This window comes from Hemicordylus capensis, chromosome 3 (genome assembly GCF_027244095.1).
Source record: "Hemicordylus capensis ecotype Gifberg chromosome 3, rHemCap1.1.pri, whole genome shotgun sequence".
In the NCBI taxonomy this organism is placed as follows: Eukaryota; Metazoa; Chordata; class Lepidosauria; order Squamata; family Cordylidae; genus Hemicordylus; species Hemicordylus capensis.
Window position 1 is genome coordinate 54,135,664 of NC_069659.1, and position 24,566 is coordinate 54,160,229.

Here is a 24,566-nt window from a genome sequence, read left to right on the forward strand (position 1 = left end):
CCTATTTCAGTACTGCTGACATATTTGGAAAATACCTCATAGGCTGGGGGTGGGGGAATGTCTGTTCCTTCCTGTGCTTCCCTTTGAATGAGGGAATCCCACTTTAACTTAATATAAGGGGAAAACACCACAGGCTATATATAAATGCTTGGTTTGTACTTATTTCACAATAAGAGAAACAATTTAGTTCTCTTTCTTTGGCTGACGTTGAAACGACTCATTCTCACTGGAGAGCAGATCCAACACTAGAGCCCAGTGCAGGATTTAGGCACAAGCTAAGTAAGCTACAACTTAGGGCCTCACATTATGAGGGGCTTCTGAATACCAAAAAATGTCTTACACAACTGACTGGAAAATAAAGGAGGAAGGAAAAAAGACTTTAAATCAGTCATTATCATCCTAAGACAAGACAGAAATATACTTACTGTATATGGTTACACAATTATTTATCATATTGAGTTTATAAATCTGAGCAGAAATGACTGTACATTATATCACAATTTTATCAGACCAGGGCTCGGTCTAGGCAGCAGCCACATGATCAGAGGTGCACCTAGGTAATTTTGGAGCCTGGACCTAAAGGCCTTTGGAGCAGCCCCTGCCTCCAACAGCAAGTTAAGCATCATTTTTTAACACATAGGTTCTTGAGGGCACAAACCACACCATCCAGGACAGACTAAAGATTATTTGTGGGGCCCCAGGGGGTGTGGAGGCCCTGGACATGGGCCCTGAAGTCCAGGGGTAAGAACACCTCTGCACACAATGGTTACAGGCAGTGTTCAATGCTGCTGTAACCGTGAGCAATGAAATGAGGAGAGGGGTAAATGAGGCACTGGGGTGGGACTTCCAGCTCTTTTTGTATTGGGCCTCTAAAGCTTGACATAGCTTAGGACCTCAGCATGTCTTAATCTGGCCCTGCCAGAGCCCTATTCAGATGTTGAAAAACCAGGATGCATACTTGTGTATGCTGTCCCAAGTGTGTCTGGAATCCTGTCCCCTGCATGCCATTTACTGACTCTCCCAAAGCTGCTCATAATTAGGACATTTGTCTGAAGAGGTGAACACCCTAAGCATGATGGCTGCTATTTCCATGATCAGCAGCCTTGGGCACCCAAGCCTGCCAGTCACGGCAATGGCCACCATCACTTTTAGGGCATTTGCTTCTTCAGATGAACATCCTAATCATGAGCAGTGCAAGAAGTGGCAGTAAGTGATGGGACGGGACTTCTGGGTCTGCTCGGGTCTGCATACACAAGTATGCATCCTGGTTTTTCACCATCTGAATAGGACTCAAGTCTTTTGGTCTCCAAGTGAGAGAATCCTAGGCTCCAGACCCTCTTAAAGGGCCTCTACATATTGCTCAGCATTACCCTTATCCTGAAATAATATTCTCATTCTTTGAAACAATGGTTTTGCTTGAGATAATTTCAAATTAATCTGCATAATTACAAAGCTCCAATATTTAAATATATATAGTAGCTGCCTGATATCCTGTCTAAATTTACTAGAGGAAGTTCTACTAAAATTTAGTAGTCCTCTAGATTAACTCATGAGTAGTAGTTCAGAGAAGTAAACTCCAGAGATGTGAGTTTTGGGCGGTATAAGAAATATGTTTAAATAAATAAAAAATAGTACAATTGAATTAGTCATTATGTCAGCCACTGCCTTTTGTCCAAGTTGGGAGCTCCAGCTTTGTGTTGGTAGGGCCCATTCACCCACTGATTACAAGGTATCAATCTCAGGATAGGTGAGAGCGCCATTTCTTTAAACACAATCAAGGAGACAATTGCCTTTGCTTCCTTACACCCTATATGTAGGGAATCTTTAACTCTGAAGCATCATCTATCAAACCCTTGTTTTGAAGTAAGATTCACTATAACTAAACCAAAACCTTGTCGGTCAGCAATCACATTATTTTTCTTGAAATGTTTCTTGAAACTTCCCATAGAAGATATCTTGCAGTTTAATTGGGCCACATATTCCATGGTCCAGCTGCCATTGGGATTTTAAAAAATCCCTACATCTATTTTATTATAAAAGCCAATTGTCTTTTGCCATATTGCTTATGGCAGCAGAGTACTTTTCTTTAATTCTTTAGAGCAACTGTTTAAATATTTACATGGTTATCATGTCTCCCTTTAATCTTTATTTGATCCCAGCTCTGATCCACAACTCAGGTAAGCCCAAATACTTGGAGTGAAAGTCCATTTCTTTAACCACATTGAAGGAGACAATTTCCTTTGATCTCAATCCATATTATAAACCTTCTGAATTGTATCTTCTTGAATGTTGAGTCCTAGGGCAAGGTCTGAAGGCACATGAAGCAGCAGAATCTTGCTGAAGATAAGCCACTTTGATTAACTTCTGGGTCTGGTCAGTGCTTGGATGATAAAATTTCTAGGATCTGTACACAAGCCACCTTGAGTTCCATCATGGAAGACAGCTGGAATGAGAGCAATACAATAATGTTTAAAGGATCTCAATTTGCCTGTATATGGGTCAGTCTGATGATGTGGTGAATGTTTTGCATTTATTCTACATGTCCTGGAATTGCTGGCTACAAAAGTAAAAATATGAAATGGCTTGTGAGGGAACATTTTGAGATGTATAGGCATAGAAATTACAACAGCTGCAAAACAGAATGTATTTGGGCTTCTTTTTGCATACTTATTTCTTTATAATCCTTACTGTGATTACGTTTTCTAACATCACTACTACAAACCACTAATTTGACTACATTTAAAGAATAAAATCAAATCTGAGATGTGTATGGAATGCTCTCTAGTTCATACCCAAGTTTGAGTGTCTCAGGAATTGCATCCAGCCTATAGGGGCACCCCAATCGGTCAATCTGTTGGTTTTTAATAAATTTTTGAATTTTTTTATAAAAACCTTTCAAAAATGTCCTCTAAGTGGCTTGTTTCATGGCAGAAAATTTCAAAAACTTCTGGAACTGAGCTCCCGCCTCCCTTTAACCATCATTCCACCCCATGTGGAGGAATCTGTCCATTATCTTCATAACCATCAACACGATGGGAATCTGTCCATAACCCCCCCTTTTATATATTTCCAGAATGGCTTGGTCTAGAGTTCTGAAATTGGGCACAGATGTAGGGCAGGTTAACAGGACACTGTTTAGTGATCTTGAAGCAGATTGGTCAATCCGTTGATTTTTAATGATTTTTTTTTAAAACCTTCAAAAAGGTCATATATGTGCCTTGTTTCATGGTAGAAAATTACAAAAACTTCTGGAACTGAACCCCATCCTTGAACCACAATTCCACTCCCATGTGACAAATTCTGCCCTTTTCCTTCATAAAAAAGTGCAACTGGTCCCCCCTTTTCCCAATCTTTTTTACATTTCCAGAATGTCTGGGCTTAGAGTTCTGAAATTGGGCATACATGTAGCCCAAGATGTTAGGGGGCTTAAACCCTGTAAGCTGTTTGTTTTTATTTCAAGGAAATTGGTAAATCCTAAGGTTTTTAATCAAATTTTCACTACTGCAGGAAAGCTGCTAGAAAGGGTTATCTATATCCATACAGCACTTCACACCTGATGAAAGTGGAACTAACTGTTACATCTGAATAAACAAACCACAATTTTTTCCCCTTCACAAATGCACTATGTTCAAGTTGGTTTGTGATCCAAAAGGTATGCATGAGAACTGCGAAGCAAGGGGCATGTGTTGTGGTTTTAATTTATTTTCCTTACAAATGCACTACGTATCCAAGTTGATTTTGTGTTTGAACTGTGGAGCAGGGGACACATGTTATGTCCCAGTTATTTTATTTTATTTTTATTTTTATTTTATTGTTACATTTATATACCACCTTTCATTAAAAACAATCTCAAGGTGCTTTACAAAAGTTAAAAAACATACAATAAAAATGACAATAAAAATAATTAAGCTAAAAATATAAAACCAATCTAATTTAAAATCTATTAAAGAAACAAACATAAAAACTATACGCAAGTAAAACACACAGAAGCAGCAATAAAACAATCATGTAAAGGCCTGGATAAAAAGCCAAGATTTAACAAGCTTTCTAAAAACCGTGATGGAGTCAGAGGAGCAAATGGCCACTGGGAGAGCATTCCAAAGTCTGGGGGCAGCAACAGAAAAGGCCCTGTCCCGAGTACACGACAACCGAGCCTCCCTCATTGTCGGCACCTGAAGCAGAGCCCCCTCAGATGACCTTGTCAAGTGGGCAGCAACCCTTGGGAGCAGGCAGTCCCTCAAGTACCCTGGGCCCAAACCATTAAGGGCTTTAAAGGTCAAAACCAGCACCTTGAATTGGACTCGGAAATGAACTGGCAGCCAGTGCAACTCTTTCAAAATGGGTGTGATGTGCTCTCACCGGGCAGCTCCAGATAAAACCCTAGTCGCTGCGTTTTGCACTAGCTGCAGTTTCCAGATATTCTTCAAGAGCAGCCCCATGTAGAGCGTGTTACAGTAATCCAGCTGTGATGTGACTAAGGCATGGATAACTGTGGCCAGATCTGCCTTCTCGAGAAAGGGATGCAGTTGGTGCACTAGCTGAAGCTGTGCAAAGGCATCCCTGGCCACCGCCTCCACCTGAGCTTCCAAAAGCAGAGTCGGGTCCAGTAGTACCCCCGAGCTGCGTAATTGCTCCTTCAAGGGGAGTGCAACCCCATCCAGAACCGGTAAAATCTCCTCATCCCTATTGGCTCTCCTACTGACCAACAGTACCTCCGTCTTGTCTGGATTCAATTTCAGCTTATTAGCCCACATCCAACCCATCACAGCTACCAGCCCCTGATTCAGGACATCCACTGCCTCCCTAGGATCAGGTGACAAGGAGAGATAGAGCTGAGTGTCATCTGCATATTGCTGACAACTCAATAAGTTCCCGGATAACCTCTCCCAGCAGTTTCATGTAGATGTTAAACAGCATGGGGGAAAAGACCGAACCCTGTGGGAGCCCACAGGCCAATGGCTATGGGGCTGAGCAGTAGTCCCCCAGCACCACCTTCTGGACCCTCCCCCCCAAGAAAGGACCAGAGCCACTCCGATTCCCATACTCGAGAGATGGCCCAAAAGGATACCATGGTCGATGGTAGCGAACACCACCGAGAGGTCCAGCAGAACCAACAGGGACTCACTCCCCCTGTCTAGTTCCCGGAGTAGGTCACCCACTAGAGTGACCAAGGCAGTCTCAGTCCCATATCCGGGGTGGAAGCCAGATTGAAAAGGGTCCAGATAATCCATATAATCCAAGACCCTCTGCAGCTGGGATGCCACCGCACGCTCTATCACCTTGCCCAAAAAGGGAAGGTTAGATACAGGTCTATAGTTGTCTAGGTTGGAGGGATCAAGGGAGGGCTTTTTAAATAGCGGTCTTACCACCGCCTCCTTGAGGCACAATGGCATCCTGCCCTCCCTTAATGAAGCATTAATGATCACCTCCAACCATCTGTCTGTACCCTCCCTGGCAGCTTTTATTAGCCATGAAGGACAAGGGTCAAGAGTGCACGATGTCGCCCGCACACTGCACAGGATTTTGTCCACATCCTCAGGTCGCACCAACTGAAAAAAATCCAACACAACAGGACCAGATGGTACCAAAGGCACGTCTGCCGGAACGGCCAAAACTCTGGCGTTCAGGTCAGCATGGATGCAAGCGACTTTATCTGCAAAGTGCAGGCAAACTGATCACAGTGGGCTATAGATGATTCCTCCCCCATTACCCGGGAGGGATGTGTGGAGCAATGTTTTTGCCACACGAAACAGCTCTGTTTGTCTGCACTGAGCAGATGCAATGGAGGCGGAGAAAAAACATTTCTTCGCCGCCCCCACCACCACGGAGTAGTCTCTAAAATGGGCTCTAGCCCGTGTTTGGTCAGATTCGTCACAACTCTTCCTCGAGCATCGTTTGAGCCATCGCCTGAGTTGCTTCATCACCCTAAGCTCTGAGGAAAACCAAGGAGCAGATCAGGCTCCACCAAGCCAGAGAGGGTGTTTAGGAGCAACCGCGTCAACAGCCTGGGCCGTCTCTCCATTCCAGAGATCAACCAGGGCCTTGACAGGGTCACCAGCTCTGGACACTGGAAACTCCCCAAGGGCCGTCTGGAATCCAAGCAGATCCATAAGCCTCAGGGGGTGGACCATCCTAATTGGTCCACTACCCCTGCAGAGGGCAAACGGAGCAGTCAAACTAAACCTCACCAGATGATGATCTGTCCATGACAAGGGAGTCATCTCAAATTCCCCCACCTCCAGATCATTTATTTCCCAGTCCGCAAAAACCAGATCCAGAGTGTGTCCCGCCATGTGGGTAGGGCCCGATACCAACTGAGACAGGCCCATGGTTACCATGGAGGCCATGAAATCTTGAGCCGCACCCACTGGGGGGGCCTCAGCATGAACATTAAAATCCCCTAAAGCAATAAGCTTGGGGGAACCCAAGGCCACCTCCGAGACCACCCCCGCCAGCTCAGGTAGGGAGACTGAAGTGCAGCGGGGTGGTCCGTACACCAGCAGAATCCCCAGCCTATCTTGGAGGCCCACCCTCAAGGACAAACACTCAAAATTCTGAGATTGCCTGACCGGGCATCTGGAAATGGGGAGGATCTCTCAATAGATGACTGCAACGCCCCCTCCCCAACCCTCGAGGCAGGGCTGTTGCACGATCTGGAAACCTGGAGGACAGAGCTGAGAGAGACCAACCCCACTCAGCTCATCCAACTAGGTCTCCATCACACATACCAGGTCAGCATGCTCATCTACAATCAAATCGTGGATGAGAGATGTTTTAGCATTAACTGACCTGGCATTCAGCAGCAGCAGCAGCATCCTAATCCTCGAGGGAGTGTTCTCAGAGCTCCTTGGGGTCAGAGGGTTGGGAGAAGAGCTGGAAAAAGGAACAGGCATCAATTGCCTGGACCGCTTTCCCCTGTAGCGGCCTGCCCAACTCCCACCACCGTACCTCCCTCTGCCCACTACCCGTGATATTGTTGCCTCCACTCCATCCCCGCTTTTCTGCTCTCCCAGATACATCCCCTCAGACTAATCAACACAACTCCTCCGTTTAATAAAAATGAGGCCCAGGTCTTATGCTGGTTTCTTGATGGCAGAATTAGGAAGGTTTTCTGGGCCCCCGGCAGCTCACCCCATGGCTGAGAGCCACAAGGATGAGAGCTCTTGTGCTCTCACCCTTCGGCTCGCACCAAGAGGCTTGTGCCCTTGGGCCAGTCTGCCCTATATAGCAGCAGAGCCCCAGCAGCAGCCCAGAAGAGATCACATACACCTGGAGGAGAGGTGGGGCAGAGGCAAAAGACAGCACAGTCAGTGGTGCCCCACCCACGCTGTTTCCTTCTTCCTTCCTCAGTTTGTGAATAGTCAAGAAACAGTGCGGATCTCTTGGGCTTGTGTAGTCTTTTTCTTTTTTCTTTGGCAAATTCACTCTAGTCCAGATCTGTGTGTTTGTGGTGAATGTTCAAGAAGTATGGATCCGTTGGCAGTTGTGTATCTTCCTCACCCCGCCTCTGCACTCTGGCCCAAACCTGTGGGTTTGTGGTGAAATGTATATATACGGAGAGGATGCTTACTTACCGGACCCTCTATAAGTTCACTAGGTCCAAAGTCCATAATTACCTAGCTGCCCCTCTGCTGCCCAGGCTCTTTGCTGCTTGCTTCCTTCCTTACTGCCTGCAAATTATATCTCCTCTGCTTGTCATCCTTCATTATAGCCTCTTACAACTCTTTAATTAATTGGTAGTTTCTCTGGTGCCTTGCCATCAGTGTTCCTTCTAACAGGGATTCTCAGATGTTGTAAACTACAACTCTCAGCATCCCCGGCTGCAATGGCCTTTGGCTGGGGTTTATGGGAGTTGTAGTCAACAACATCTGGGGATCCCTATTAGAGGGAACACTGCTTGCCACCCCACTTAATTTATTCTCCCATAATCTTCTTCAGATTTGTTCATTCCTGTGTTGGGACTCTCATCTCTACAATCTATTCTTGTCTCTATTCTTTATCCTCTAGGTCTGGGAAAGATAGTGCGTGAAAAGATTTAAAGGCGATTCATCCATGCGCTTAAGCTCTACCATGATTAATAAATCTTTAATGGGTTTATAGCCCAGTTTCCCCTCTGATTTCAATGGGACTTACTTCCAAATCAACAAGTAAGGATTGTTTGTTTCTTGAAGAATATGGATCATGATCTTTGATAAAAACAAATAATTGTTTAACTCAAGCAGAGGGCAAAAGGAAACAGGACTTTCTGATGTCAGTGCTTCAGTAGTACCTATGAGAGAAAACTGTAGCTTTTAACTACAGTTCTCATTGTAGAACTGTAGTTAGAACATCTAATTAACCTGGACGGTTTAAACATGCAAACTGTAGTGCATTCTTCAGAACAGAAAGAATGGGTGAGACAAAGCACTGGCTGTTAATCTATAAGTTAGCTCAAAGTTCATCTTTAGCAATGTTTTTGCCTATATGACCTGAGGGTAAATTCTTTCTGGATAGCCTGCGTATGTCTGCAGTACAGGAATGTAACTCTCTGCAGATTCAGCATTTTAATATTCTATTGGAGGTTTGTAAGGAGCAAAGTGTGATGTGTAGTGAAGGAGAACCTCACATAGACATTTCATTCCCCAAGACCTGCACTACACCACCAAGACCCCATTGTGACATAAGAACAATCCTGCTGGATCAGGCCCAAGGCCCATCTAGTCCAGTATCCTGTTTCACAAAGTGGCCCACAAGTGTCAGGTGGAATGGGACTGGAATGGCCCCATTCAGAGTTCGTGGCACTTGCTGTAGGGGTTCTGTAGTCGTACATGAGGGCGAAAACTGAGAAATATTCTACATCCTGATCTTCAGTGTCTGGATTCTCCAGAGAAATCCTCTCCTCCTCAGCTCTGTTAAGTGCCTTGTTCTGTTTTTAAATCTTCAGCAGCTTTTACTCTAGTATAGCTTCTCATATCTTATGTCAGTCCTTGTTCTACTGCCTAAAAATAGCCTTTATGACCTGGAGTGCTCACTTTGTTTTTTCATACATTATCATTCACATAATCTTCCACAATGGCACTTCTGCATCTTCTCTATAAGATCTGTCATCTGGAGAAAGTAGCTTCCATCTGCTAGGATAGTCTCTTTGGTTAAGACCAACGTTGTCCACATACATGCACACATCTTTAGGGGCACTTGGATATTTTTGTTTGGTAAGATGGCACAGTAATCACTAGGCCTGTGCATGGCTGAAAACATAATATCATATCAAATATCAATAGTTATATCAATATCAATAGTTATTGGTATAGGGCCTTTTGGCCCTTTAAAATATTATCGGTATTGGTATCGGATTTTTGATTGGAAATCAGATTAAGATATGGATCAAAATCCCCATAGAAGTCTATGGGGAGATTTTCAAAATGGCAAAAGGTGGGGCTAAGCTGGGAGCTCCCGAAATTTGGCAAACATGTAGTGGAGGATGGCAGGACTCTGCGTATTTAATTCCAAGTGGATTCAACCATCCTTTGGTTTTTTTTATTAAAGTAATCTGGAAATTGTACTTGCATCCAGTAATTGCAGAAGAAAAGTCATGCGACATCTGAGAATCACAGGGGAAATGATGCAACATCCGAGAATCTACCACCTGATTTTTACATTAGTAAGCAACTAATCTACGAAATAAATGCATAAATGTGCAGGCAGGCAGGTAAACAGATGATGGTATTTGTTTTCTAGCTGTGATTGTGAAAAAATTATCTTCAGATGTGAACTCAATTTTGTATTTCTGCCAACTGCTGCCATTTTGTGTCCTGATATTCCAATAGTGGCTCCAATATTTTCCCCAACATCTGATCAGATTATTCTGATCTGATTGATTGATTAAGTGCCGTCAAGTCGGTATCAACTCTTAGTGACCACATAGATAGATTCTCTCCAGGATGATCTGTCTTCAACTTGGCCTTCAGGGTCTCTCAGTGGTGCATTCATTGCTGTTTTAATCATGTCCATCCTGATCTGATATAGGCATCCCCATATCAGATTGGGGTTATTTTCAATTATATCTGATATTGTCAACATTAATCCTGCTAACTGAGCAAAGAGGCACATTTTTAAAGTGGTGATTCTCTTTATTTAGCAGGGGGAGAGCAACTGGCCTTATCCATCCCCAGCACAGCATGCCTCCAGTGGCTGTTGCTGGTGTCTCTCTTATTTTTTATTTTTAGATTGTGAGCCCTTTGGGGACAGAGAACCTTTTTATGTATTTATATCGATGTAAACTGCTTTGGGAACTTGTTGAAAAGCAGTATATAAATATTCATCATATTCATATTCCGATATTGGATATATCTGATGCACAGGCCTAGTAATCATACTCATGCTATCATTGGTTTGTTCAATATTGTATAGTTTTAAAAATTACCAACTGTAATTTTTAAAATATAAATTAATTTTAATTTTAATTAAATTAATTTTAATTTTAATTTATTTACCTTTACAAGGTAAAGCTAAAATATTTGGGGCTTTTAGTTTAGAGAAAAAAAGGTGATTAAGGGATGGTTTATAAAATTATGTATGATGTGGAGAGAATGTATAGTGTGTCTTCCTCTCTCACAAGACTAGAACCAGGGGTCATCTTATGAAACTGATTGCCAGGAAATTTAGGGCCAACGAAAGAAAGTACTTTTTCACACAGTGAATAATTAATCTGTGAAATTATCTGATATAGGATGTGGTGATGGCCACCACCTTAGGTTGCTTTTAAAGGGGCCTAAACAAAATCATGGAGGATAACTGCATCAATGACTACTAGTTTTGATGGCTATATGCTACCTTCACATGAATTTCAGAGGCAGGACACACCTGAACACCAGTTGCAGGGGAGTCAGAGCAGGAAAGGGCGCATGCCTTCATCTTCTACTTGTGGGCTTCCCAGAAGCATCCAGTGGGCCACTGTGAGAAACATGATGCTAGATAGGCCTTAGGCCTATCTAGCAAAGTCTTCTTATGTGTCCTCTGACCAGGGCTAGACTGGAGTCACTGAGAGGACAGTGGAATATATGTGGGAAAGGGGATGGGTTTTGAGCAGAATGGCTACTTAAGGGTGGGAGTATTCATTGCTGCCGAGTGCGGCTGGGCGCAGGGGCGACTTGCGGGTGGGGCGCACTGGGAATATGTCCTGTTGCCCTGTGGGCCAGTCTGAGCCTGCCTCTGACTGGCAGCAGCAGCAATCCAAAGAGATGCCAGAGAGTGATTGAACCTGGGACCTTCTTTAGGCTGAGCATGTGCTCTTACCATGTGCTCTGATTCCTATGGCAATATTTTGAGCACATTTGTGACCCTTTTCCCTGTGGAAATTGATGGCCCATTGGAACAAATCCCAAAGGCTCTTCAAGTATGCCAGAACTCCTGTGAATCTCCAATTATTCTTGTATAGCATACGAAGGCTGAAGAGGCGCAGAGAGAGAGAGAGAGAGAGAATGAGAGAGAACGAGAGAACAAGCTATGAAGCAGCAGTGCCTGGTATGATTAGTCACCAAGGTGGAGTGCTGGCTACAGAACACAGGACATGGGGAACTATGTAAAGAGTTTGGATTCTGCCCAACGCCTCTCTTTGCCTTGGCATGCTGTGCGTGCGAGGAGCAAAGGGCTGTGGGATGTATAGAGAGGAAGTAAGCTTCTCTTTGCTTTGGAACGGTTTCCCAACAGCTGTGGGCTGGTTGTTTGGGGAGTGCACTCTGCCAGCAATGCCATGTGGAGAGCAATCTCATGACCGAGTGTTCTCTGCAGCGAGGCTCAGCTTGTTCTTCCCTCCAAGGTGTGTTTTGTGCCTTCCCAATTTCTTTGGCTTGCCTTCATGTGAAAATGTTATTACAAATAATTTAGGCAACAGTTTGGGATGTGCAACCCTTCTCTCATTTGCACTACCAATGTCCCTATGAAGTGGGTCCTTAATGTTCTTATTTTAGACCTGGAGAACCAAGGCTGAGAGGTACAGTAGTAACTTGCCAAAGGATACTGTTTTGAGTTCAAGACCAGCTAAAGTGGACTTGAACCCATGATTCCCTGCCTATAGTCTAACATTAACCTATAGGCTGCTCTGGCTTTCAGCCAGATAGTACATTGGAACATAGGAAGCTGTCATATACTGAGTCAGACCATAGGTCCATCTAGTTCAATATTGTCTTCACAGATTAGCAGCGGCTTCTCCAAGGCTGCAGGCAGGAATCTCTGTGTCAGCCCTATCTTGGAGAGGCCAGGGAGGGAACTTGGAACCTTCTGCTCTTCCCAGAGCGGCTCCATCCCCTAAAGGGAATATCTTACAGTACTCACACATCAGGTCTCCCATTCATATGCAACCAGGACAGACCCTGCTTAGCTAAGGGGACAAGTCATGCTTGCTACCACAAGACCAGCTCTCCTCTCCACTGACATATGTTAAGATCTTCTGCTGAGGCCTTGTACCGGGTGTCCCCTTTGGATGCGAGACTGGTGATTACTAGGGACAGGAAGTGCTCTGAGTTGCCCCCACTTCCATCTGACACATTCATTAGGTCTCTGCTCTATTTGCATTTAAATACCATCTCAAACCCTTACTTTGCCCATGTTTATATAGTGTTGTTTTTTAAAAAACCGATGACCTGTTTTATTGTTATGATTTGGTGTTCTCTGTGTGATACAGTTTTCCAGATTTTTAAAAATATTATCTAATTTTTAGTAATTGTTCTGAGTCACCTTGAAGACCAATTGTTTGAAAAGTTGGGTATACATTTCAGTAAACAAATAGCAAACATATCAAACCAAGTGGGGGGTTAAAAAAAAGGAATTCAGTGAGGGATGACATCTCTGCTCTGCCTCTAATGGTCTCAGCCCAGGCCATGTACTTTATTAACTACATAGTAAAAAACACATCCTAGCTTAAAGCTTCAATAGGGGACTGGATAAGTTCCTACAAGAGCCTCACAGCTCAGCATGGCAATAGTATATTCAGTTTAGCTTGGCCATTTAGACAGTCATGCTGGAACATAATTGCATCTTGTTTTCTTTTTCATGCCAGCAGCCTGCAAAAGGCAAAACCAAAGTGTGTCAGAGAGGTGTGTTTCTGATCTGTCAACACACAGGAATTCTCTGCCAAACTTTAAATCAATCAATCAATGCACAAAATACATATTAAAAAAATTGAACCTGGAAATTGATATTTATATTGATATATATGACCTCAAGCTGAGATTTTAAAAAAATGAATAAAGGTGTTACCCTTTCATTTCCAACCGAAGTTCATGGTGATATATTTGCTCAGTGACTAAATGCAGTTGAAAGATTCATACTTAAACTTTCCCAAAGACTGAGTCTGGCTGCATTGTTGAACCATCTGAATGTATTTGACTAAGGCAGCATTCCAATACACACTTACTTGGGAGTAAACCCCATCAAAATCAGCTGAACTTAACTCTGAGTAGACACACATAGGATTGCGCTCTATCTATCTATCTATCTATCTATCAAATTTATATACCGCCCAAACTTTTGTCTCTGGGTGGTTAACATAAAACAATTAAAAACACACATGAAAACTTAAAACAATTCAACAATTTAAAATCAAACACAAAATTAAAACTGACAAATTTTAAAAAGCTGAAAAAGCTTGGGTGAAGAGATGGGTTTTCAGATGTATTTTTAAAAATTGCCAGAGATGGGGAGGATCGTATCTCAGCAGGGAGTGCATTCCACAATCTCTGGGCAGCAACCGAGAAGGCCTGTTTCTGTGTAGCCACCAGACAAGTTGGCCGTAACTGGAGACGGACCTCCTCAAGTGACCTCAACTGGCAGTGTGGCTCATAGTGAAGAAGATGCTCTCTTAAATATCCAGGGCCTAAGCCGTTTAAGGCTTTATAAGTTATAACTAGCACTTTGTATTTTGCCCGGAAACCTATTGGCAGCCATTGCAGCTCCATCAATAAAGGAGTAATGTGGTCTCTCCGAGATGATCCAGAGACCAACCTGGCTGCCTCATGCTGAACCAACTGAAGTTTCCGGACTACGTACAAAGGTAGTCCCATGTAGAGTGCATTACAGAAGTCAAGACTGGAGGTTACCAACAAATGTACCACTGTTTTGAGGTCATTGATCTTGAGAAACTGGTGCAGCTGGCATATCAGCTGGAGCTGATAGAAAGCACTCCTGGCTACCACCTCAACCTGAGAAACCAGGAAGAGGTGTGGCTCCAGAAGTACTCTCAGACTGCAAACCTGTTCCTTTTGGGGAAGTGTGACCCCATCTAGAACAGGTAGGTCAAAATCGTCTCCTGACCCCGCACAATAAGTACCTCCGTCTTATCTGGATTCATGGTGATAGATTTGCTTCAGTTTATTCTCCCTCATCCAGCCCATTACTGCTTCCAGGCAGGCATTTAGGGAGGATATGCTCCTGAAGAAGTTGACATGTAGAAGGAGATCTGGGTGTCATCAGTGTACTGGTAACACCCGGCTCCAAATCCCCTGACGAGCTCTCCCAGTGGTTTCATGTAGATGATAAAAAGCATTGGAGAGAGTATGGAGCCTTGAGGGACACAATACTTAAGCTCAAATTTTGAAGAACAACCATTTCCAATCGACACAATCTGGAATCTATCTGAGAGGTAGGAGCGGAATCACTGTAAAACAGGGCCTCCCACCCCCCAACACTCTCAGACATTCCAGAAGGCTACTATGGCTGATAGTATCGAAAGCCACTGAGAAATCCAAAAAGACCAACAGAGTCACACTTCCTCTGTTAATTCCCAATTGGAAATCATCCATCAAGCTGACCAAGGCAGTCTCCACCCCACAGCCCACCTGAAAACCAGTTTGAAATGTGTCTAGATAATCAGTTTCCTCCAAGACCACCTGGAGCTGAGAGGCCACCACCCTCTTAATTACCTTGCCCAGCCATGGGAGGTTGGAAACAGGTCTATAATTGCTCAACTCTGAGGGATCTAATGCAGGCTTCTTTAGAAGAGGGCTAATAATTGCCTCCTTAAGAAAAAGAGGCATCCTGCTCTCCCTCAGAGAAGCATTTATGATTTCCACCAGGCCGCCTACAAAAGCCTCCCTGCTAGATAGAACAGGTCATGTTGGGCAAGAGTCAAGAGAACAAGTTGTAGGCCTCATTGCTCCAAGCAGCTTGTCCACATCATCAGGAGTCATAAACTGAAACCGATCCAGTCAAATCTCATAAGAGGAATAGTTGGACACCTCCAGTTCAGACATCAAATTAATTGTGGAGTCTCCATCTAAGTCGGCCCACATCTAAGAGACTTTATCTGTGAAAAGTTCTTTAAACACATCACAGTGGGTAACTGATGACTCCAAATTCTGGTTCAAGGGAGGGTGGGCGGATACTAGTCCCCTCACAACCCTGAACAACTGGATGTGAACTTGCAGAGGCAATACAGGCAGAAAAGAACCGCTTATTTGCCACATGTATTGTGTAATCTGTCAGATTCAAGTCGAGTCTTCCTCCACTTGAGCTCCAGTCGCCTACCTTGCCATTTCAGCCCCCGTAGATCTTCCATATACCAAGGGGCCAGTTCTGAAGCGGGTTGGAGGGGACGCTTAGGAGCAATCGTGTCTACTGCTCCGGTGAGCAAGTTGTTCCAATTCTCAACTAGGATCACCGGCAGAGCCAACATTGAATCCCTCCAAGGCTTCTTGGAATCCTACTGGATCCCATAACCTCTTCGCGCGGAACATTCTAATAGGCCCCTCACCCCTGCCGAGGTGGAAAGTGGTTGTAAGTCCAACCTTAACCAGATGGTGGTCCATCCATGACAATGGGGAAATCACAGGAGTCCCCACCCACCACCCTGATCAGAGTAGAAGACCAAACCAAATATGTTAATTATTTGTTCACTAGGGACTTATAACTGGCACCCTCAGCCCAGCTCCCAAGCAACTTTCACTCCTCCTTGGGTTTGTACATTGGAAGAAACAGAGAGGGACCTGGCCAATTAATTTTCCAAGTGCAGGAATCTCCGAAGTATAAGTGCAGAGTGGTGCTTTCAAACAAATGATTCCACATATGCTTTAAAGCAATTCTGTTGTATGAGTACTGTATCAGCAGATGTGTAATGGGCCTGGTTCTGTTTTCAGACAGAGGCTGGATGGCCATCTGTGAGAAATGCTGCAATAGAGGCCTACTCTCAGAAGGGGATTGGACCTCCAAGGTCCCTTCCAGCTCCAAGATTCTATGAGGCTAAGAGAAATCCAGCAAAGGGAATTCTCTTCCTCATGACCTCCTCTGTCTCTGGCTTAGTTCTCAATGAAGTGATAAAACTGTGACAGAACTGTAGGTGTAGGCTCACATGATGGAGTGATCTTCTATTCCAGAAATCTCTTTCCACTGTGAAAATTAGATGCCAAGCAGGAGAATTCTGTCCTTCTCTGTGACGTGCTTGCTTTCTATAGAACGTGTTTGCCAGTTTTTTAAAATGGTTTTTCATAAGGTTAGTTTTTTGGTATGGAGTCATGCGAGTCTTTCAGACACAAGTTCAGTGAGAACTAGGCCTCTGCCTGTTTCAGCTTGGAAAGCAACTTAAGAAGGGAGACAAAGGAGAGTTTGGGTGACAGGAGGAGGTTCTCTACTTCCTTTGAACATTTGCTTGTTCTTCAGTTCCAAGCTGTTTCACATAGGGATGTGTATGGAACTGGCTGGCCCAGTTTGGTTCGAGTCCAGACCGGACTTGAACCTGACCAGACCAGTTTGGTCCGGCACCCATTCTAACCCCCCAGTTCGGGTGGGGGGTTTCACTATTTTTTAAAAAAATATATATTATTTTTTAACCTTTAGCCCCTTCGGGGGGGCTTCCTCTAGACCATGGGTGTGTGTGTGTGTGTGTGTGTGTGTGTGTGTGTGTGTGTGTGTGTCCACGAAGGTTCCCCCTCCTCCTGCCGGCCTCGGTCATCACCGCCATGGCCCATTCAGCCACTTTAAATTATTTTTAAATGGCCATCATGCATGCTCAAATGGCCTCTGTGAGGCCCTGGGCTATGCCAGGCCTTGCAGAGGTCATTTGCGCATGCACAGCACCGGACAAAATGGCTGCCGTGCCAGCATAGGGAGGTCCGAACTGGCTGCGGCAGTGATGAGTGAGGCCAGTGGGGGGAGGGGGAACTTTTACGGACCGCCCCCACCCCACAGCCTAAATTAAATTATATTTTTCTTTTAAAAACCCGCAACCCCCCCGAACCATCGGGGGAGTGTTTCAGTCTGAGGTCGGACCGAACAGGGTGTGTGTGTGTTCGGTTAGACTTCGAACAGTTGAACTGAAGCAGTTTGACCTCTAACAGGTTCGGGGTCGAACCTGTTTGCACATCCCTAGTTTCACATAATAAGGAAGGACTGGGAGACTAGTGGCTAGACCCACTGTCAGGCCTCTTGGGGAATTGACTTGGCCTACATCTCCCCTCTGCTCCACATCAAATCAGCCCTCTGGCAATACTGCTTGCTGGTCAGAGGCCTACAGGCTTTTGGGCCCAGATACTGGTCTGGTTGGTCATAGACTGCAATATCCCATTATTGGAATAATCTGGTTTGTCACACACTGCAATATCCTATCAAACAGGAATCCTTAAGTATGGAAACTCATGCCTTAGTGGATAATTGTGGCTGATGATCTAGTTTTTAGCCCTACAGATACTTGATTCTATACAAGTCCCCATGAAGGGACTTCTTGCAGTTGCTTTATGATGGTTATTTATGCATTTCTAGGTAAATGGAGCATCTGAAGTTTCAGAATCAGGGCCAATGCTACATTTCGCAAGCCTGTTCTTGGGTTTTGCAATAATAATCTGTGATCCCAATGAATGCATATTGGACTCTTTTCATGACATTATATTGATTTCCAATATAGGTGGCCTGCCAAAAACTGAAAAAACAATCTTGCTTCCTGCTCAAAGCCTATCTCCAATAAGACTTTTTCCTACAGATTTTGCTAGCAAAGATTTGAGTCACCTTAATATACCATCTTCAGTGTTTTTCACATCCCTACACTTGCAACAAGGAAAAAGGAAAATATGTGCATAGCCAGCTCATATATCTGTAGGGGCACTCCCTAAGGAAAGTGTGGATAGTCCTGCTGAGCCTGAGAGCTGAAGAACCCCAAAAGTTACATTCTAGAAACAGGCAATAGAAAACTAGAATAAATCTTTGAGCTAGAAGTCGGCTTGCTTATGTATGTATGTATGTATGTATGTATTTATTTATTTTAAAATTTCTTGCATACCGTCTCCTCCAAAGACTCTATGAGGTGAACAATAGAGAGGAGAGCTGGTCTTGTGGTAGCAAGCATGACTTGTCTCCTTAGCTAAGCAGGGTCCGCCCTGGTTGCATATGAAAGGGAGACTAGTAGAAGTATGAGCACTGAAAGATATTCCCCTCGGGACAGAGCCGCTCTGGGAAGAGCAGAAGGTTTCAAGTTCCCTCCCTGGCTTCTCCAAGATAGGGCTGAGAGAGAGTCCTGCCTGCAACCTTGGAGAAGTCGCTGCCAGTCTGTGAAGACAATGCTGAGCTAGATAGACCAATGATCTGACTCAGTATATGGCAGCTTCCTGTGTTCCTATGTTCCTATGTAACAGCAACAGCAACATGTGTGTGTGTGTGTGTGTGTGTGTGTGTGTATGTGTATGTGTATGTGTGTATGTATATATAAAGGGCAAAAGCCTGGTGGAAAAGTTAGGTCTTGAGAAGGGCCTTAAAAGCCTCTAAGGAGGGGGCTGAACAAATCCGGGAAGGGGAAAGGTATTCCAAAGAAGAGGAGCGGCCACAGAGAAGGCCCTCCTTTGGGCCCAGGGACCACATACTACACCAGGGCCCAGGACATTAAGGAAGGCCAACTGAGAAGGCTTCACAGGACAGGATAAAATTGGCCAAGAGAGGCGATCCCAGAGATATACAGGTGCTAAGGCCATAAGGGTTTTGTAGGTGAGAACCAGGTATATGGAAATTAAAGCAGGAAACAATGGGAATATACGAATATGACAAATATTTATATACTGCTTTTCGACAGAAGTCCCAAAGTGGTTTACAGAGATATAAATAAATAAAATGGCTGCCTGTCCCCAATGGGCTCACAATCTAAAAAAGAAACGTAAGAGGGACACCAACAGCCGCCACTGGAGGGATGCTGTGCTGGGGATGGTTAGGGCCAGTTGCTCTCCCCCTGCTAAATAAAGAGAATCGCCACTTTAAAAAAAGGTGCCTCTTTGCTCATTTAGCAGGGGGAAAAGACTGGAAACTCAACTCCTCCCTCTTGGAATAATCCAATTCATTATTGGATGAATGAAGATTAATGACAGAATCTTGGTTCAGGAATTGCTTTTGTTTAGAGTTTGAATTAGAGCACAGGTGGGGCCGGCCAAAGGCTTCATCAAGATCACTGACGCATTAGGTTTCTATAGCTATGTTACCACATCCATTTCCTGGGCAAAGTACATGTACAAAGGGAAAGTACTGAATTTCAAAAGAACACCCTGAGGTCGTTCACAGGGCCTTTGAGAGGGCCGGGGAGGGCGGGAGGGGGGAAGGCAGGATAGCACCTACCTTCCCCCCAGAAGATCCAGCATGCTCCTGGGCCGCGTGGCTCGCCAGTGTTTTTGCGAGCCACGCAGTGTACTGGAGGCTGGGGAAATGTGTCCCAGCCTCCAGATATCCCACAATGAATTTGACCTAGGTAAACGGCCAGGTAACAATCCCGGGCTATCTGGTAGGGCAGTGCCGGGATTGGCCTTGATCCTGGTGCATCACATGAGCAGCCCTCCAAGCCTTGGAAGGGCTGTTCGTGTAAACCGTCTCCTTGTATTATCTTTGATCTAACTATTACTTCACCTCCTATGATCAGACATTGCAAGCAAAGATCCCAGCATCTCCCATGCAATCAATAAGACATATTCAAATAGGGTTACAAACTCTGGAATGATGATTTACATGTTTAGGATCTGTGGCAATGATAGGTTTGGCAGCTTGTATTTCAAGGATGTTGCAGGAGTTTGGCCTTCGGTCTGTCCCTTGTTCTTGTCTTTTCATCCTCCTGCATTATATGGCAGGTGTGGGCAAATTTCAGGTCTCTGGGACCTACTTCTAGGGATGTGCGTTTTGTTTCGGATACAAAATGTTTTGTGCACAGAACAGGCCATTTGGGCCGTTTTGTAGGCAAAACAAAACACCCAATGCTCAAAACAGAAAATTTTGTAGCCAAAACAAAACGTCCCTGTTTCGGATACAAAACATTTTGTTGTTTCGGCTGTTTTGGAACTCCATTTTGCAATCGCAAAAAGTCTTTCTTCTTCAGTCTCCATTTTGAGTTTTGACATCTGTTTGAGTTTCCAGCCCTTCCAGCCCACAGAATGGCCAGCGAAAGCATGGGCTGATCTGCTGGCAATTGCCTCCTTATGCCTTTTAAGCAAATTTAAGGGTAAATTTTACCCTCATTGGCTAGTGGGGCAGTGTGCATTTACCCTCATTAGCCAGTGGGGCAGTGTGCATTTCATTGTTGTTGTTTCACACTGTTGTGTGTAGATCAATTGCATTTTGGGTGGGGGGGATGTGGATGTGCATGACCTTTGGAAATCTGCCCGATTTTTTCCAAAGCTCTGCTGTTGTTAGTGTGTGATGTTGATGTTATTTGGGGTTAATTTGGGGCAGAAAGGGGGATTGGGGGCAGAAGAGTAGTTCAGGTGGTAGTGCCCCAATGGGTGCCTGCTGCCACCCAGATTCCAAAGGAATTGGGAAAAGGGCTGATTTTTAAAGAATTTCTGAAGTTGACATGTCTTTGGGGCAGATTCGGGGCAGAAAAGGGGCCTCAGGGAAAAACAGTGGGTTGGGTGACAGTGCCCCAAGGGGTGCCTGCCACAACCCAGATTCCAAAGGAATAGGGCAAAGGGCTGATTTCTTAGGAATTGTTGAGGTTTACGCTTCTTTAAGGTTTTTCTTCCCTAGGGAATAATGGAGATTTCAGCAGACCCATAACTCCACCTGGGGGGCACTGGGGTGGCCAGGAGCGAGTGGTGGTGTAGTGCACATAGGGTGCCAACCACCCCCATGGGTTGCTAACCCATGGGGTGCTGGGTTCTGTTGTTTCTGAGGTGTTCTGAGTGTAGATTCTCTGGTAGCATATGAGATTTTCAATGACGAACCATGAATCCACTCTCATATGCTACCTGAGAATTTGAATCTACACTCAAAACATCTCAGAAACAACAGAACCCAGTACCTCATGGGTTAGCAACCCATGGGGGTGGTTGGCACCCTATGTGCTCTACACCACCACTCGCTCTGGGCCACCCTGGTGCCTCCCAAGTGCAGTTATGGGGCAGGAATTATGGAGGTCCATCATTCCCTATGGGGAAGAACTTTACAGACGCGCAAACTCCATTATATCTTTAAAAATGAGCCTTCTGTCCAATTCCTTTGAAATAATTCTGGCAGCTTCCTTGCTCCCACTGGGCACTACCACCCACCCTCCTCTGCTCTGGGCCACCCCTCCCCCCCAACATGAAGCTATACTTTTGCTGAAACCTCCATTCTTCCCTATGGGAAAAATCCTGTGCTTCAAAAATTCACCAAAAATCAGCCCTTTGCCCAATTCCTCTGAAATTTGGGTGGTAGTTTCCACCCATTGGACACTACCACCCCCACCCACTAGTTTCCCCCTGGGGCTATTTTTAAAAATCCAAACCATTTCAGATTTGGATTTTGCAATTTCGAACAAAGAACAAAACTGGGGGGTTTCGGATTGGCTGATTTCGAACAAAGAACAAAATGGGGGTGTTTCGGATTTGGGCCAAAAACAATACAGAAAAAAACCCCAAAATGCACAACCCTATACTTCCCCCCACTGCCCAGAGCCTTGGGAGCTACCTAACAATACAAAATAGTGGTCTGGGGAGGCAGAGCCATTCATAAAATGGTGGCTTGTACAAAAATTTACATAACAGAGTAAGGGATTCTAACAATAAAAAACCAGAACGATTTTACTACAGGGTAGGAAGGAAGCAAGAGGGGCTGCTTTGAGGAAAAATTAATGGGAGAGAAAATAAAAGCAACACTGAGTAAAATGGCATGGTCACACCCCCACTCAGCCAATCAGATTCATAGTACTGGCTGGAAGGAAAGAGAGGGAGCAGCTGGTCTTGTGGTAGCAAGCATGACTTGTCCTCTTAGCTAAGCAGGGTCTACCCTGGTTGCATATGAATGGGAGACTTGATGTGTGAGCATTGTAAGATATTTGCTTTAGAGGATGGAGCCATTCTGGGAAGAGCATCTAGATTCCAAGTTCCCTCTCTGGTATCTCCAAGATAGGGCTGGGAGAAATTCCTGCCTGCAACCTTGGAGAAGCCGCTGCCAGTCTGTGCAGACAATACTGAGCAAGATGGACCTAGGGTCTGGCTCAGTATATGGCAGCTTCCTATGTCCCTATGCCCATAAGTACAGTGAGCTACTTTGGATAAGCCCAGGAGCTACTGGTAGTTCTCAAACTACTTAATGCCCTCCCCTGTTGGACAGAACTTCACTTACAGAAAATGAGACCAAGTAGTAAAACTGCTGTTAACACCAGGATGGGGGAAGCTGTACTTACTCTCAATGTTTCCCTTCCCTGGAGGTATTTACAAAAGTAGAATCTCTTTCTGATTGTCAGGTAAGTGTGAAGCTTTTGCTGTCAGTGTTACACCTCAATCAAGGAGAGTGTGAAAACCCCCTAAATCTTTATTGCTTCACAGCTCAACAGATATTTTTACAAGCTTGTTGTTCTCTTTCTAGGTCAACACTAGAACTATTCTGGGGTTGTTCCCTCCCTCTCCCCAGAGTTCCCCTAAGCTTTCCCCTAGTCAGCACCATATTAACAATTAATACCAACAAAGCCTTAAGCAAGCTGGATTGCATTTCAATTCCTTTCCCACCACTCATTCCATAATCAAGTCTATATTATGCAAATGCCTATGGATTTAGAGCATAAGAAAAATAAGGAAAAGAAAAGCAGAGGTGTCAACCGACTGAAGATGTTAACATTATTGGATGTCTTTTAATCTATTATTAAGTAATGAATGGATTACATTTAGTATGCAGAGTGTCAGAACCTCAATATCTATTTATCATACCCGCTGGCCCTGACCAATCCTCTATACATTTATTTGATCTTCTGTCCAGAGCCTATGTGTGAACCAGCTTTACCCATACAGGGCCTGAATGCACAATTTGTATCCTGCATCATTGTAGTGTCAAGATTCTGCCTACAGAGTCTATGCATGTAGGATCTGTGCAAAAGAGCTAATCAGTGTGTCCCCACACATTGGAGAGAGAACTAACACATACACACACCAGATGAATGATAGACCTGCTTCACTTCAGAGTGTAGGTTGGAACTCTCGTGACTGATATTTTTTAAAAAAGATCATGGCATGCAATGAATTAGCCTGTCAAAGAAAAGTGTAGGTTAGAATTCTCCTTCCTGATATCTAGTTTTCTATCAATATGGAGTGGTGGGGGCATAGCCCAGAGGAGCAGTGACATCTTGAGCACTTGCACTGTGCAAGGTGTGCCCAGATGCTGTGGTAGGGTTACCAACATTCCATTGCCTGAATAAGGGACATGGGTGCTAGATATATTTTATAGGACTGTGCACATTGGAAAACAGAGATTTCTGACATCAGAAATCCCTACCCCTACCACCAGGAGGCAGCCAAATATGGGCAAGTGCCCTGGCTAATGCGGTGGGGGGGGGCTTTAACTGTGCCCCCAGTACTGGTGCAGGGGCAGCTGGGCAGCGCAGTGAATTTTGGGAGTGGCGAGGGGGGCAGTAGAAGGGAGCAATGCTGGGCAGCCAGAGAGTGCAAGGGAGCCTTCATCTGTGGCAGAAGCTCTGAGTGGAACTACCAGATCCAGAAGCCCGTGCGTCCTCCCAGCAGGCATGCAGGTTTCCTAGGCTGCCTGGCGTCGCTCCCTGCCCGCCCCCACCGCTCCTTAAAATTGTTGCGCTGCCCAGTTGCCCCTGTATCAGTGCTTGCTGCGCAGTTAAAGGGGCACCACCACATTACCAGGGGCACTTGCCCTGCATTCGGCTGGCTCCTGGTGGTGAGGTAGGGATTTCTAATGTACACAGTCCTGGTGTTCTAACCACTTTCAGCTTAAACTAGTTACAACTTAGAATGCTTCTCCTCTGCTTATTGATCTATATCAGGCCTGCTCAACTTTGGCGTCCCCAACTGTTTTTGGACTACAACTCTCATAATCCCCAGCCACAGTGGCCAATGGCCAGGGGTTATGAGAGTTGTAGGCCAACATTTGCAGGAGGGCCGGAGTTGGGAAATGATGACCAACAAAAGGAAGTACTTTTTCACACAGAGTATGAAAGAATCTATGGAATTCTTTGCCATGGGATGTGGTGATGGCCACTAGTTTGGATGCCTTTAAAAGAGACTTAGACAAATTCATGGAGAAGAGGTCTATCAATAGCTACTAGTCCGGTAGCTATAGGCCACCTCCAGCCTCAGAGGCACAATGCCTTTGAATATTAGTTGCCAGGGAGCAACAGCAGGAGAGAGGACAAGCCCTCA

The 24,566-nt window shown here is 44.8% G+C and overlaps 1 long non-coding RNA gene across 1 annotated transcript in view; it reads right to left on the reverse strand.

Annotated features, from left to right (window-relative positions):
* Positions 1-1,182: 1,182 nt before the first annotated feature.
* Positions 1,183-24,566, reverse strand: part of LOC128351844 (uncharacterized) — a 28,680-nt gene continuing 5,296 nt past the window's right edge. Inside the window, exon 3 of the long non-coding RNA XR_008320073.1 lies at positions 1,183-2,443. This is a non-coding gene — a long non-coding RNA (uncharacterized LOC128351844). The remainder of the gene's footprint in view (positions 2,444-24,566) is intronic.